A 16,096-nucleotide genomic window follows, 5' to 3' on the forward strand; every position below is an offset into this window, starting at 1 on the left:
CAATAAAGACCACACCTTACCACCCTCAGACCGATGGACTAGTTGAGCGTTATAACAGGACTTTGAAGAGTATGCTATGCAAGTTTGTGTCTGATACTGGCTCAGATTGGGACCAGTGGATTCCATATCTATTATTTGCCTACCGTGAAGTTCCACAGTCATCCACTGGATTTTCCCCTTTCGAGCTTTTGTATGGCAGGCAAGTGAGAGGACCGTTGGATATCTTAAAGGAGGAGTGGGAGTTCAAATCACCAGAACGCCAGAACATTGCTTCTTATGTCCTGAAAATGCGAGACCAGTTGGAGCGGATGTCCACTCTGGCAAGAGAGAACATCACTGAGGCGCAGAGGTACCAGAAAACCTGGTATGATAAGAAAGCCAGATCTCGTTCTTTTACTCCTGGACAGAAAGTGTTACTCTTATTGCCTACTAAGGAGAGTAAGCTTTTAGCCAAGTGGCAAGGTCCATTTGAAGTGCTGGGGAAGAAAAGCCCTGTCACTTATGAGATCGCAATGCCAGACCGTAGAAAACCGAGGCAGATGTTCCATATCAACTTGCTAAAAGAGTGGTATCCAAGACAGGATGAAGTAAGCTACCAGATGTTTATCAGAGTAGTTGAAGAGGAAGAGGAGGAAGAACAACTTTATTTACCTCCAAAAGGTCACTCAGGGAGATGGGACTTGAGTCATTTGACACATGAGCAACAAGAGCAGATAATGACTTGTCTCAGTCCTGAAGTGTTTCGAGAAAAGCCAGGGATTACAAACTTGGTACACCATCAAATCCAACTAAAGGAGAACAGTCCGATTCGTCAGTGGCCCCACAGAGTTCCGGAAAGGTTGTTATCAGAGCTAAAAACCGAGGTGGAGTTAATGATATCTTTGGGAGTAATTGAAGAATCAAACAGCGAGTGGAGCAGTCCAATTGTCCTTGTTCCAAAAAAGGATGGCAGTTTGAGGTTCTGTATGGACTTCAGGAAGATCAACGCTGTTTCCAAGTTTGATCCATACCCGATGCCCAGGATTGATGAGATGGTGGAAAAGCTTGGAAAGGCAAAGTACATAAGTACTCTGGACTTGTGTAAAGGATACTGGCAAATACCAATGGCACCTGAATCAAAAGAAATTGCAGCTTTCCGGACACCTTTTGGACACTTTCAATTCACTGTAATGCCTTTTGGATTACAGGGGGCCCCTGCAACTTTTCAAAGGCTTATGAATCGAGTGTTAAGGGGAGCTGAGAATTTTGCAGCGGCTTACCTGGATGATATTGTAATATATAGCCAGAATTGGGAAGAACACCTAGGTCATCTGAGGTGGGTTATTGAGAAATTACAACAGGCAGGGTTGTCCGCTAACCCTAAGAAATGTGCCTTGGCAAAACAGGAGACTAAGTATTTAGGCTATCATCTGGGGAGCGGAGTGCTTCGTCCACAGGTAGAGAAAGTGGAAGCAATTATGCAGTGTACGCCACCAGCCACTAAGAAACAGATGCAGTCTTTTTTGGGCTTGATTGGCTGGTACCGACGTTTTATTCCAGACTTTTCAACTAAAGCAGCAGTTTTGACAGAGCTTACAAAAAAGGCCAGTCCTAATAAGGTGAGATGGACACCAACTTGTGAAGAGGCTTTTAACCACCTAAAGCAAGCATTGTGTCAAGATCCTGTGCTTCAAAGCCCAGATTTTGATCAGCCGTTTGTGTTGTAGACGGATGCTTCAGGAGTTGGATTGGGAGCAGCCTTGTTGCAAGGAGAGCCAGAGAATTTGCGACCTGTGCTGTATATTAGTAGGAAATTGTTTCCTCTGGAAGTTAATTATTCAACTATAGAGAAAGAATGTCTGGCCATTAAGTGGGCACTGGACTCACTTCGATATTACTTGTTGGGAAGAACATTTACTTTGGAAACTGACCATCGAGCCTTGCAATGGTTGGGGAAAATGAAAGACTCTAATGCAAGGATTACAAGGTGGTATTTGACTTTGCAACCGGTCTTTTATGAGATTAAATATAGGTCTGGAGTACAAAACAAGACTGCAGACTTCCTTTCTCGCATTCCAGAGGAACACGATAAAGTTTAAGGAGGGGGAAATGTGATGGTTCATGTCCCATCCCTTATAAAAATAGAACTTTTAACAAGTGAATGTGTTTTAAAGGAATTGTGGAGTAAAGCGGGACTGTTTCTTAAGAACGCAATGAAAATAATAATATTGTATATTGTGTTTTATTTAAATGCATACGAATTGTTTTACATTTGCAATTGCATAAAGTATATATATATATATATATATATATATATATATATATATAAAGTAATGACTTACCTGTGGGGTTGTAGGTGGCCGCAAGTGGATTCCAGGATAGAAAGGGAAAGAGAGACGAACAAAAATAGTTAGGTTAAAGCGGTGCTGAATGCTCAGAGCGCGTTTCTCGGTGAAGGTGCACATTCACAGAGAAATGCGTAGTTTGTTATTCAGTAACCTAAATTGTCTAAACCAGTAAAACTAAATTTTAAATGGGAGATTACGAGCAAATACTTACCTGTTTGTTTGTAAATGGTGTTTGTTAGCATCGGCGTGGTGTATGGGCGCCGCCATGTTTGTGTGAGTCGAGCAGTACAATGAGGCACCATGTTTGTGAGGGGCAGATGATACCTCGTTTCTACCGTAAAGCCTGTTGGCAATGCGCAAGCCAAATTAAAGGATACCGGTGTGTAATTGAAGGGCAGACCATGCCATGAGTAAAGTAAGGGGTGTTATGATTTATCTAAAAATACAATTATACATTTTATATCAAATAATTCTAGGTAGAATTGATATTTAACCTAGTGATTTTTATATAACTTGGTGATTAGTTATATAATAGTAGTGTTAATGATATGTACATGGATTTTAAAGTTAACTAAAGTTAAATTTTTGGTTTCTTCCAAGGGGAGGAGTGATTTTAGCCTGAGTATAAAAGGGAGGCTGTGCTAGAGTAAAGGGAGAAGGGTTTAGAGAGAGATGGGTGCTGCATGAGTGTCCTGGCTATACAAAATAGCATATCTCTACTGTTATATTGTTAAAAACAGTTTTCTCATCCTGCATTTAGGAGTTTTTTTTATTTTATTTTGTAAAAAGTTATTTTTCTTTTTCTTTGAGATTTTGTTTTGATATGCTTTTGTTCAATTTAGTTCCTGGATCATTTGAAAAATAAAGAGAAAAAAAGAAATTTTGCAACCAATCTTCTGTTGCCCGTGTGCTTCCCTGCAATACCATCTTTGGCCACTTGGCACATCCTAACAATTATATATATATATATATATATATATATATATATATATATATATATATATATATATATATATATATATATATATACACATACACACATATATACTTCAGTTGTTCAGATGTTTGGACGTACTCAATAAAAAAAAATACTGTTTCTCCTTTTGTTATACAATTTACAGTGTTTTGAATGCAGCGGGGCTTCTAGGTATGGGTATATCTCCGGTCCTTCTAGTGTTAATGGTGTTGCCAGTGCTGAGTGGTTGTTTGGTGGTGTTAGTAGCGACCTCTAGTCGGGGAGAATTATTGGTTGATTACAAAGGGGAAACATTGAGGTGATTTTGAGACAACAGGAACTGTCATTACCGCCAACAAACCAGGCGGTAGGGGGAGGGGGGGCAGTGACGTGCGGTCAGGGTAGGTAAGGTAGGCACTGCCTACCTAGTGAGAATCCAGCAATATACAAAATTCGATGAAAAGACGAGAGGCAGCGATGCGCTCTGCCTTTCCCTACCACTGAACTTGAACGTAAGCCACTCTGTTCAGTCGCGCAAGCGCGTTCCAACCTTATAGTCTCAGCAATGAGTGAGAAAAAAGCACAGCGCCTCGCTGCCTTAACTGTGTCACCTGACTACACTAATCCCATTGCACAGTTAATATTGACGCTTGCGTTCTTGTGGAAAAAATGCTGTGGGAACAACTGCTGGCAAGGCACAGACCTTCTCTGCCTTTGGGGGCGTGTCCTTGAGTTACCGCTCTTTAGCAAACCAACCAAGCTATGCTAGCAAGTCTAACAGCAACCGATCCGAAAATGAATAATGTTGTATGTCAGCTTAAACGGATCAAAACCCACACTCGAAATCGGACCGATCAAGGGCGGCTCTCACCCTGGTGCTTATTTCCATTGAAAAGGAGAGACTTTTAAAACTTCAGGCGAAGAGAGAGCAATTCTACAATGATGTCACGGACATCCTCGTCCAGAAGTAGAGAAGGATGGACTTCATATACAAGTAGATATGTAAGTGCAAGTATTTATTTTCATTTTAATTGATGGGTATTGGTGAGCAAATGGGTATTGGTGAGGTTGGGGGGGGGGGGGGTGGCGGGTGCTAATCAGGGTATTTTGTATGTCTCAGTATTTTTTATTGTGCTTTCATCTATTTTAAAAATTGATTTGGGGACTGGAGATTCTGTGTCTGGTGGTCATTCCTCCACTGGGCCTGTGTGTAGCTCTCCCAAATAGAACTAGCAACCAAGCGCAGGGCACTACAAGTATTATACTTCAAAATATATTTCTTAGTCATTACACAGTTGGCTTTCTGACATCAAGCGGAGTGATATTTCTTTAGTGTATTTCTTTACCACTGTCACACTAGACATGAGCCCCCCATGTACAATTTATATATTCTCAGACCATTGAATGGCAAAAAACTTTAGAGTCGAGGACAACAAGATTCAATAGCAATGAGCGAGTTGTGTTGGTGTACCAATCTAGCAACTCGCACAGGGCACGGCTGACTGGATTTAGAATCATTTGCAACTAATTATCTACAGCACCCACTCTCAACCTCTAGGGCATTATATAAGCACTGACGCTAACCTAGTGCACCAGCTCACCAAAGGGCCTCATCACCAAAGGACCGGTAGTCTACACTGTGGTAGTCCACAAGAGGACAGGCCAACATGGACCAGCTGCAAAATCTTCTATCCAAGCATCGAACTGGAGGCTCCAGACCAGGTTTGCATACATTTCTTTCTTTTCTTTTTTTATTTAATGCTCTCGCTCCTCCTGTACCTGTCTATTTTTGACTCCCTCTCGGCACCCCCCTTTCCCATACCCACTTCTACTTCCTTTCCTCTACTGCTCCCTCCATGACTATCTTTAATATTCCCGTAATCCTCTCCTCTCGTTCCTGACCTGTCTCCTCTCTACAGCTGCAAATCAAACTCCTCAACTTCCTGCTTATCCCTTTCCATTGCCTCCTTCTCCTCCAAAATCGCAGACATCCGCAAACTCCTCAATACCTCGCCTCCTTCCCCACCCATACCCTGCCCTCTGCTCACTCACTCCCCTCTGCAACACCTACTATTCCACCCTTCTCCTCCTTTTCGCCCCTCTCGAACTCCGATCTCTGCTCCCTGCTCCAGAGCCATAAACCCACCACATGTGTTATGGACCCCCCTCACCTCTTCCAGGCTGCTGCAACACAATGGTTAAGGAAGTAAAAGATAACTTTTATAATAGGAGCGATAAGGTTTGTCCAGTGTTAATGATTCATTGCTCTAGTTTGTTTGATTGAGTATTCAATAAAGCAACGGATACACTTTAAAAAGATAGTTAGGCTTGATTAGTACATCTTGGGAGGGCTGCTAGTAAGAAAAGACTATTAAAGTTAATTTTTGATGAAGATTAAACTTTGAAGAGTAATTCAGTAAGGCAAAAAGACTGCTGGCATGGCAAGTTAGATGGGAAGTTCTGTAAATGGGGAATGGCAATTCAGAGGGTGTTGGATAGGTGTTTATTTTATATTTATGACCGAAACTTTCATTTCATAGCTATTAACATCTAGTATTTTGATGGGCAGGATATGTATTCATTGTGTGCAGATCCTTGGATTTTCCAAGTAACTCCCTTTGACATGTTAGGTATTAATTAAAATGGAATAAAAGCCATTGAAAAAGCTTTCCCTTGTTTGCCCTTGTCTACACATTTATTGAATACCAATCAATAACAATCTGACAGTGATTTAATAGAGAACCTGTCGGGATCAAACCAACTCAAACTACTCACATTTTATTTGTGAATATTTGTCTTACCTTTCTTTTGTGTTGCGCATTTTGATGTGGGCAGCATCCTTGCAGTGAATTGTGGGATTGTTGTCCTCGGCAAGATTAAACCTCTGATTAAACTCAACAAACAAATACATCTCCCAGTATACAACACCAGTAGAGAATTCAGTGATAAACTTTTAAATCACTGCATTGTCATTGATTTATACTCCATTGTATTTACTCCTTTTGTAGAAAAGGGGTTCAAATTGTCTCCAGCTACCTCTGTGACTATGAAGGGGAGTCATTACATTTTTGTTGACGGGGGTGCTGGAACTAGGGGTGCTGGGGGTGCGGCAGCACCCCTTGGCTTTGCATGGCTTCCATCATATACAGGGGTTACAGTTTTGTTCAATGGCTTTCAGCACCTCCACTTTAAAAATTGTTCCAGTGCCACTGTTTGTTGATGTATTTATTTTAATATATTTTTTTTTTTTACATTTTTTTGTTTAATTCAACATTGCTAGACTGAATTTTAAACACTTTCAGTTAGCATGTGTTATTTCTTGTCTGTCATTATTTTTATGTGGTGCAAAATGTGTTTATAACAAAGTTGACAATCTGCAGGCCATTTAACACTGTCCCACAGGCGATCAAATACTCTGAAAATGTTGCCATTTTAAAATTGGCATTCCAGCCTACTTAATTATGCATTTGTTGAACTTGTATGTGTGCTGCATTTTAATATGCAAAGTCTGCTGTGATTATGTATGAGTGGGTTGTTGTGTTTTATATTGTAAAGCACTTTGAGATGTGCTACATAAATTGCGCACATAAAATAAAGATTAATAATATAAAAGTACTCTTCAAACTCCTCGAATTCCCTTTTCTGTTAGTGTCAAACAAAGACAAGGTGACAGCAGAAATCAGGAGGGTGTAAGTAGTAATAGTAGGGTGTAAAGTTCAGAGTTCCAGTTTTTGTAGCTTGTAACAGCACATCTGTTTTGTATAAAAGAATAACAATGAATACAAAATTGTACAGTTTCATGACATTATCATTAAAAAAAAATCTACTGTGAGCATTTGTAAATATTTGCATGCTACAAATTTAAATAGCTAACACCCGGTACACAAATATGTGCATATAAACATGCTTGATCAAGACTGTGCACTACATTATATAAACATGCTTGATCAAGACTGTGCACTACATTATATAAACATGCTTGATCAAGACTGTGCACTACATTATATAAACATGCTTGATCAAGACCGTGCACTACATTATATAAACATGCTTGATCAAGACTGTGCACTACATTATATAAACATGCTTGATCAAGACCGTGCACTACATTATATAAACATGCTTGATCAAGACCGTGCACTACATTATATAAACATGCTTGATCAAGACCGTGCACTACATTATATAAACATGCTTGATCAAGACCGTGCACTACATTATATAAACATGCTTGATCAAGAACGTGCACTACATTATATAAATGTATGAACTTTAAATTAATTCAAAATAGATTTTGCTTACATTAAGTGAATAATACTAACCGTGTGTACAATCGGATGGACTCGTCAGAGTCTGCAAACCTTTGGAGACCAAAACCCGAGTAAGCTCCTCAGAATGTTAGCTAACGTTACGAAGCGCTCTCGGCGTGCCAGTCATTCAATAGAAAGTACCACGTAACACTCTGGAGTGCTCTGTCTATTGAACGCACCCCTGATTCCAGTCAAACAGAACTTGAACAGTGCCTTGAAGCAGCCTCCGAAGGCCTCCTGGTGTTGGTTCAATCAGGTCTTTCTTAACAAAATGCTGATTTGGTGTGTTTAGTGACTGTGAATTTCTCTCTTCAAATATTTGTAAGCCACACGGGAAATGCATGAAAACTTACTGATGTATTGTATCGTGCTGAAGCGGAGCATAGGGGTACACGGCAGTGATCTCTACCATTTCCTTCTCATCGCTGATAATTAAAGGTTTTCACAGTTGTGCCTGAGAAGTACAGCTCATCCTCTTTCTCTCAGCAAATGAAAATCAGGTGATACATCTTTGTAAATCATTCAATACAACAACAGACAAAATGTAAACTACAGGATTTCAGATACGCCGCTCACTCGCCGGAGGCTGATACTGGTATAGCTGAAAAGTGACGTCATGGGAATACGCTTTCTGATGTAAAAATAATCGTGGGGGTGGGGATGGGTGTGTGTGTGTGTGAGCAGAAACAAGAGATCCATCAAAACAAGAACACTGACTACACATTTAATGAGAACTGAGCATGGAGTAACTGTGATTACAGATACTGCAGTACTATAAATGTACAATTTGACAGGACGTATGATAACGTTTCAACAAGAATTGTATTCTTCAAACAACCAGGGGTTCTGCTCGTGTTGGGTGCTCCTACAGCATGTGCTGGAATAATGAGATAATTGTAGCTTGTTTTAAGCCAAAAAAAACATTTGGAACATTTTATAATTTGTGATGGCAAGTTATATTGGAAATGGGTGTGTTCAGCTAGTGACACATTCTCCAGTACAATTTTTTTTCTAAATCTGATAGTGTAACATTATATTGCAACCAGTTTTGTTCTACATTGTGCACTACATGTTAACCTTTACGTGTAATTCAGGGGACAGGAGCTAGGGCTCTTCTAATTTTCGCCTCCTGTCAATCATCATATAATTCCTATTTAAAGCCTATTCACACCTGTTCTCCGCTGAGCTAAACCTAGCCAGCATGAACAACCTGTCTGACTCAGACCAGGAAATCTCTATGCAGGATTCACCTCTAAACGCCGTGGACGGCTCCACCATTTGCTCAGATGAAATAGCAGGACCTTTTACAGTTCAAGCCGAACTCTACCCTGTAATTAGACCTCTTGCACCAGAAACACGGAAATCAAAGTGCCCCCACCAGCAGACCCAGCCCCTGGACCAGCAGTTTTTATAAAGATTGGTCACTTGCCAAACTCCTGAAAATCTTGCATGAAAACAACATAAACATTCTGTCAGGAAGCGATCGTCTGACTCTTTTCATTATGTACTATACTCACATTTCTGCTACACCAGTTCTCCCTCCTCCTCGCCATAGCTACCCCTCCTCCCCAACTCAGCCCACAGCCTCTCCTCTCACAGCAGCAGCACAGCAACCTAAAAATACAGCCAAGGCAGATCCCATCCAGTAGATCCATTTTAACATTTTCAAGGATATTAAATCACTCAGTCAACCCATCGCCACCTCAATTTCAGTCATCAACACTCAGCTTGACGAAATGGATAAGAGAGTCACTTCTAATTCTGCTGCAATCGCCATTCCTCCTGGCCTCGCATCAGCGACTTTTGTCTTGGCAGCCACCCCTTCCGTTCCAGCACTTTCCCAGAACCGATGTTCCCACCTACAACCTGGCATTTGCTGTTCTCAATAGTTCCTACTAAAATCCAGTGACCCCCATTTGTTAAGAAATCTCAACCTGGGAAGATTTGTGCTGGCATTTTCTGTTTATCAAGATATGTTCTACACAGTTTATCCACATCGCCGCTTGGAATTGGATCATTATCTATTCTATGTCACAGAATTATCAGTCAGGTATGGAGGCACAATGTTCTATGAGTATCACAAAGCCTTTGCAGCCAAACCAGCTTCAATTCTAGACAACATAGTAATCAACTGGGCTGCTTACGATCCTGATCTATTCATCAGGGTTTTTAGAAGGATAAGAGCAAATGCCTGCAGTGTGCGCTTCTACAGCTCACTCTACATCCTTGTGTCCAAAGACTGCCATAGCATCCGCCTCTAACAGAGCATCTGTTTACACTCCACCTCGCTTCAGGTACAGATTATTGGCTCCATTTTCGGCTTGTTATTCATCCCACACATCAGCTCCACTTTCTTCCTCTAGGAATACAGATGAATATGCCCGCAACATCACATTTGCTGGATCCGCAACCACGGACCCTCAATCAGTCCGCACTCTTATTCAATCGGAGACGGACAAAGGGTTCTTGACAGGACCATTCTCAGCCCCCCCTTCCCGTCTTTCAGAATTAACCCCATTGGCATTGCCACTCAGAGTATATCAGGAAAAAAGAGGCTAATCATTGATATCTCTGCACCACGAGAATGCTGTACCAGCAGCATAAATTTGCTCATACCCCATGACCAATTTTCTCTGCAATACATTTCAGATGCCATTAGGTTAATCAAATCAGCAGGTCACGGGTCCTGGCTGGCCAGAGCAGATACTGTATATCCAACGCCTTCACAGTTATGCCCGTACATCCTTCCCTATGCCACCTGTTCGGAATCTGCTGGGAAGGAAAGTTTTATTTAGCCATGCAACTCACCTTCGGCTGCCGCAGCAGCCCCAAGTTATTTTGATTCATTCTCCGAAGCTCTCTGCTGGTTACTTCTCAACTCCTGCCGCATCCCATATCTGCTCCACCTGCCCCACTGATTTTCTTCTAATCTCTCCTTCATCAGACCCCCAAGCAGAACCAATCACAAAATTGAGAACACTATTTTCTGAACTTGGTGTTCCTCTTTCCGAAGAGAAAATCATCGGCCCAGTACAGTCTCTGGAATTTCTGGGCATCACCTTGGACACTATTACGTTTGAAGCACACCTCCCTCCTGCAAAACTGGACCGTATTCAATACCTCATTAATCAATTCCAAATAGCAACTACCATCAGAAAACACAAACTGTTATCCTTGCTCTGGCATTTCAACTTTGAGACTACAGCTCCATCTCCCTACACTACTTGCAACCTCTGGTGACAGTGCGGGCAAGCAAAGTTTGTAGTTGTCCTTTCTTTTTGATTCTGTGCTGGACTATAACTGTTGTGTGTACTTCTGTGCTGGACTAATTCAAATTAGGTACTGTGTTTAGTGTGCACCTGTGCACCTCACTCACTCTTTGCTCATCTATACTGCTTGTTGAGACTACAGCTTGAAACAACTCCATCTCCCTAAACTACTTGCAACCTCCAGTGACAGTGGAAGTTCGGGATTGACGGCTTCATAACAACTACAGCACAGGCAAGCTCTGTGCGCGTGCATGACACGCAAAGTGCAGAGCTTGTCCGTGATTTGGAAGCATTCTGCAGCCGCTCAGATTTTGGGATCAACTGAGGAGAGAACTAAAATGTTACTATTATCAGGCGAGTATTCTAACAAATATGGAATCTGCAATGTGTGCTATGGAGTGCAGCTCATGTGAAATCTATATAGTTGTTGATTTATAAATGCATTAACTCAGAGTCTCTGAAAATCAAATAGCAACATTCAGAGATTAACCCTAAACCCTAACCCTAACCCTAACCCTATAATCTCATCTCTCTATATGGTTATATATAAGTGAGCAGTTTATAGAAAACAGTTTAACTTTAGATATTGTAGGTGAGACCCCTAACTTATTGGTCTCAAATGCTCATGAGGAACCAAACTCATTATCAAACACTGCATGTCCTATTATGGAAGAGTTACATAGAGTGGATGTTAACTTGAATAGACCAAGGGTGACAGCTAGGAAAAGCCATAGAACACCTAAAAATAAACAACCGGAGGGTATTGTATTATCCAACAAATATCAAGTTCTAAGTAGCGAAAAACTTGACAATACAGAAAGCAATGTGGATGTTTTACTGGTAGGTGACTCTATAATTCGCTGTAGGAACAATTCAATAATTGATAATTCAGAGTGTATCTGGGTTGATTAGTTTTTTTTATTAATAATATTTAATTGACGTGTTACAAAGATCAAGGATTTACTATGAACACACATACACACGCTAGACACAAGGAATGTTTAATCAATAGCAGTGTAACAGGGCGAGGAGCCCTGTAAAATGTATTTAGTTATTTTTAGAACAGGGTCTCCCCCTCCACCCCTGTGTTATTTTGTATTTATTTTGTTTGATGATTTATTATTGTATTTATATTTATATAAATTTTTTTATATATTTATTTATTTATTTACTTTTTGACAGGATGTAAGGTGGCTCTTAGCCAAGGACGGTTTACTTGGCGCCATGACCAGGTGCTGCGATGTTTGGCCTTAGTATTGGAAGACAAGCGTAACATGACCAATAAGTTGCCACCTGTTCCATCAAAACATTACACACAAAAGACAACATTCCTCCGCCCAGGAGAGCAACCACCAAAAAAAGGTGTTAAAACCAATCCTCGCCCAGGACAACTGGAAGCTGCTAGAGACTGGAATATGCTGGCAGATGTTGGTCAACGGCTTATTTTTCCACCTGAGATTGCCACCACTAACCTTCGACCAGATATTGTCTTGTGGTCTGGATCAGCACGCCTTGTTCACCTGGTAGAGTTAACAGTGCCATGGGAGGATGCTGTAGATGAGGCGTATGAGAGGAAGAAACTGCGGTATGCTCAACTAGCCACTGAAGCGGAACAGCGAGGATGGAGAGTTCGGGTTTACCCAGTGGAAGTGGGTTGTCGAGGATTTGTGGCACACTCTACAACCCGGTTTCTCAGAGACGTCGGATTCAGTGGCCAAGAGTTGCGTCGCACAGTGAAGAACTTATCTGAAGCAGCAGAGAGGAGCAGCAACTGGCTGTGGTTGAGACGGAAAGATTCTGGCTGGGGACAGGTAAGTAAGCTGGGCTGAGTTGAGTGGGGGACGGAGGGGGGTGATGCTGGGACGCCAGAATCACCGTCGAGCCCTCTTGAGGTGTCGTGGGCTAGTCGACGAAACACTGAGGATGGAAGGTGCCCACTTGAAAACCCCAGAGATGTACCCTACTTAGCTCAATCCAGACGGTTGTCATGCTGATGCGCTGGGGAGGCCGCACTTTGGTTGATCCCCGGAGCCAGCATCGCAGCCGTTGTGTGTGCTGATGCGCCAGGGAGGCAAAATAAGCTGATCCCTGGAGCCAGCATTACACTTCAGCCATTAACACCAGACAGAAGGATATCTACATCATCATATGGAAGGAAACGTAAATGGAGGGAGACACATATGGATCACATTAGTTTACTGTAAAGCTACGTCTTAGTTGGTGCTTATCTTGGCGAGAGCCGAGTTCAAATCAGCATGAAGTTTTAACATCTACTCTCGTGTAATGGAAATCAAAATAATTATATGACGGCGAAGCGCCAGGTGTTTTGTTATTTTATTTAGAAATGTATTTAAATGACGGTCTAGCCAAATGTCTGTTTTTGTTTAGTAGCGTGGATGGGTAGCCCCATCCACAGTAATTTAGAAAACTTGTGCAGATTGTGGCCGAGGGGTAATAGTACAATTGCCAGCTAGTTAAACCCCTCGGCCACGATATATAAGCCTGCAGTCTCTGCACACAGATGAGTGTTTTGAGAGGAGGAACGAGAGAGCAGGGAGCAAGAGAAAACAAAATTTAAAAATTAAACTTATAGGTTCCCTGAAGGCTGCTGCCCAGCCGGACCTCAGTATTGTTTTGTGTTCGTGACCCGTTTTGTTTGAACTTTTATTTTGCTCTGTGAGCACTTTGTTTTGTGTTTAAAATATTTATTTTATTCTTGTATTATTTAAATAAATGGCACCGCCGCGTCTTTATTTTTGACTGCCATATCTGTCAGTCAGTGCGTTTACATGAGCATAAGAATTCCGATATCAAAAGTCATGTAAACACAGTTTTTGGAAAATGTATCAGAATATTCCGAAAGTCCGTTTTTGGAAAACAGCACCTAGAAATTTCCGATTCATTTCCGAAAACTAACCAAATGTATATCATGTAAACGCACTTTTCCGAAAACTTATTCCGATAGCGTACTGCACATGTGCAAACTTTGACCTTCATTCCTGCACGTGGTTTAAGTTAACAGTAAATAATAATAATAATCTGTAGTCAGTCTGCATGCATCCATTTGTCTAGTTAGGGATAAAGTAATACATTTGTTAAAGTCCGTATGTATTTGTTAATACCCCATACAGAAGCAGCACATGTTTTCCAGCTTTAAAATGACGTGATAATTTAAAATAAGGTCTGCAAAAGAAACTAGTAATATAGAACAGGATGAGACGTTGGAAAGGCTGATTGCACATTGTGGGGAATCTGAATAGAGGTATAGGATAGTAATCTTTGAATTTAAGACCTGACACTTCGGTAAAGCACTATATTGGATTGGTCTCCGTTCTATCGCAGAAATGTCAGGTCTGTTCAAGTCGTACTTAGGCTACTACAATACTTTGCATGCGAAAATATCCTGCATTTTCCGAAAACAATCCATGTATACAGTTGAATTATAATGAGACTTTCTATCGTTAATTATGTAAACACCGAAAAGTGACGTTTTAAGAAAATTGGTTTTCTGATTCAGTTGGGAAAATGCTTTGTCATGTAAACGTACTGAGTGGTTTTTTCTTTCCTGACTCTGGCCTGACGTCACCGCACAGCCACCCTGTCACAAGCAGTATTTCATTTAAGTACACAAATATTAAACAGAAATCAGAAAAGTCAGAAAGTAAATCTCTTAGTCTCTGAGCACAAAACAAAAGTCCAAAACTCTTACTGCACTCATGCTGGCTAGCAGGCAACTGAAATATGACACCACCTGTCTCCTCACACACAAAGTAGCCACTGCAGCAGCTCAAGCAAGTTGTGACATAGCTAGTAAATTGCTCACACACACACACACACACACACACATACAAGCACAGCCTCAATTGAAACAATGCAGACAATCTTAGAATATATCACATTAAGCTTATTAATAGTACATACAGGTAGTGGACAAAATAAAACGGAAACACCTGGGTAAAGTCACTTAATAGGGCGTTGGGCCACTATGGTATCCTGCTCTGTGAATTTGGCGGACTGCGTTTTGCGATGAAACTGGCTGCTCGTGCCACTGGTTGAAAATTTTGGTCAATTGATCTGTAGTTGCTCGCCTGTTTTGCCTTGCACTTCGAATTAATGCACGGATATCACGATCCTGGAGTATGTGCTTCTGCCCACTGTTGCCCTTTGCTGATGATGTCTTTCCCTCAGAGTTCCATGCCGACATCACCTTAGACACCGTTGCTCGTGAAACATCAGCAAGTTGAGCTGTCTTGGTCACTGAAGCTCCTGCCAAACGCATCCCAACAATCACCCCTCTTTCAAAGTCACTGAGGTCTCCTCTTGCAGCCATGCTAGTCATAATTATAGGCAACCAGGCCTGTCTAGCATTTTTATACATGACCCTAAGCATGCTGGGATGTTATTTGCTTAATTTACGCATGAGCCACACCTGTGTGGAAGCCATTGCTTTCAATATACTTGGCGTCCCTCCTTTACCCAGGTGTTTCCATTTTTTTGTCCACTACCTGTAGATTAAGGATATGGCAAGTTTACTTTTAAAGAAATTCTTCATACAACAATATGAGGTAGATATTGTTGTATGAAGTGAAACTTGCTTCATCAAGTTTCACTAAAAGTTATTTCACATGCAAAGTATGCATACTAAATAATTAACAGTTCAATTATATGTGAATGTGCAGGGCACAGTTTCTTTTGGTTACTGTGGTTTTTGGTGTACAACAGACCCAGACTGGTTTGTCTGATAAAAGTCGCTGTAAGTTTTACTGCAGTCCTCCAGCCAGGCCTCAGTCGCGTTGCTTGTGGTAGTGACTCGCCTGCAACTTGCTTCCTCTTCTTGGGTCCGTCTTCAGGCAGAGTCCCGTCTTGGGTCCGTTTTTAGTCCCGGAGTTGCAGCTTCGTTGTGGAGCGCAAAATGTTTAGTTTTGCTTGGATATTTATAGTCTTTTCACTCTGCTGAGTAGCTACTTTCATGAGGTCACTTGTCTACCTCGTCTTTTAAACTCACAGCTCTTTGAGAAAAAAAAAAACTAAACTCTTTTGCTTTTTAATAGACCCTGTGGAGTTTGTTATACTAACCTTACAAATATCCCAGTTATTACTGGCCAAATAAAACCACATCAGTCCAATAATCTTCGTTTGGAATTATTTAATCTTAGATCACTATCCAATAAAGCACCTTTAATTCATGATTGTATTGTAGATCAACGGCTTAATATGTTGTCTCTCACCGAAGCC

This window comes from Acipenser ruthenus, chromosome 9 (genome assembly GCF_902713425.1).
Source record: "Acipenser ruthenus chromosome 9, fAciRut3.2 maternal haplotype, whole genome shotgun sequence".
Classification (NCBI taxonomy): domain Eukaryota; kingdom Metazoa; phylum Chordata; class Actinopteri; order Acipenseriformes; family Acipenseridae; genus Acipenser; species Acipenser ruthenus.